Below are 1,136 nucleotides of genomic sequence, written 5' to 3'. Positions count from 1 at the left end.
GGCTTATGACAGGCTGGTTGCTATTTGTTTTCCTTTACGGTATCACGCCATTGTAACCAAACCAGCCATGTTTCTGATAATAGGGGTGATGTGGATTTTTTCTGTAACATATTTATCTGTACTTGTAGGTTTCGTGAGTACGCTCTCTTTTTGTAGATCTGTTGTGATTAATAGTTACTTTTGTGATCAAGGACTTATCTATAGACTAGCTTGTAATGAAAATTATTTAAATGTGACACAGACAATACCACCTATGCTGAATCCCATCATATACACTCTAAAGACAGAGGAGGTCATGCAATCCATAAAAGAACTGTGCAAACGCAGTAGGGTGTGTGCTACTATAGAAATAAATATAAAATACAGTGGGAGAATTTAAAATGATTTAAAAAGATTTGGTTCTTATCAATATTACTGTTTACTGACCTTCATTATTTGCTTGAAAGAAACTGTTTCTGTTATGAACATTTAACAAATATTTAAAGGATATTTTGACTTGCTCTGCAAATCTTGTAAAAGAAGCTCTCTGACTTGTCACATGTGATTAAAATTAAACGATTTCTGTTACCAGGTTGATCCTCTATGGATTGTGTTTGTCTAATGTTTACTGTTTCTTTAATTATGATTATGCAGTGACTTATCCCCACTATTCTATGCTATTTGAAACATTGTGATGCATTGTATGATGATCTAAATTTATTCAACTTTCAAACAGACGATGAACACTATTAACAGCAATGATTATATGTTGCAATCAAACTTGTAGCAAAATTTGGTAGTTTATGTTGTTTCAGGGTTGGCATCATCTGAGGTCCTCTGAGGGGTTGGCATAATCTCTTCTCAGGTGTTCGACCCATTTTTACGTGGGCTACACTCCAGGGGGTGCTGCAGCACCCTCAGCACCCCTACTTCCCGCGGTAATGGTTACCACGGGATGTCAATCCCTTGGCAGAAACAGAGAAACAAATAGAGACATAATTAGCATTGCTGCTGTTCCAAACAAGCAAAAATTATTTGTTCAACCCAAGCTAAGGAATAATAATGTGCATTTGAACAGATATAACTGCAGTACAAGATTATGAGATGCATTATTTGAATGCTTGGCCAAAGAGATGTGTCTTTAATCTAGATTTAAA

Source organism: Sinocyclocheilus rhinocerous, unplaced genomic scaffold (genome assembly GCF_001515625.1).
Source record: "Sinocyclocheilus rhinocerous isolate Xijiao unplaced genomic scaffold, SAMN03320098_v1.1 scaffold397, whole genome shotgun sequence".
Classification (NCBI taxonomy): domain Eukaryota; kingdom Metazoa; phylum Chordata; class Actinopteri; order Cypriniformes; family Cyprinidae; genus Sinocyclocheilus; species Sinocyclocheilus rhinocerous.
The sequence above is the reverse complement of the archived record's forward strand: the minus strand, read 5'-3'. Positions refer to the sequence as shown.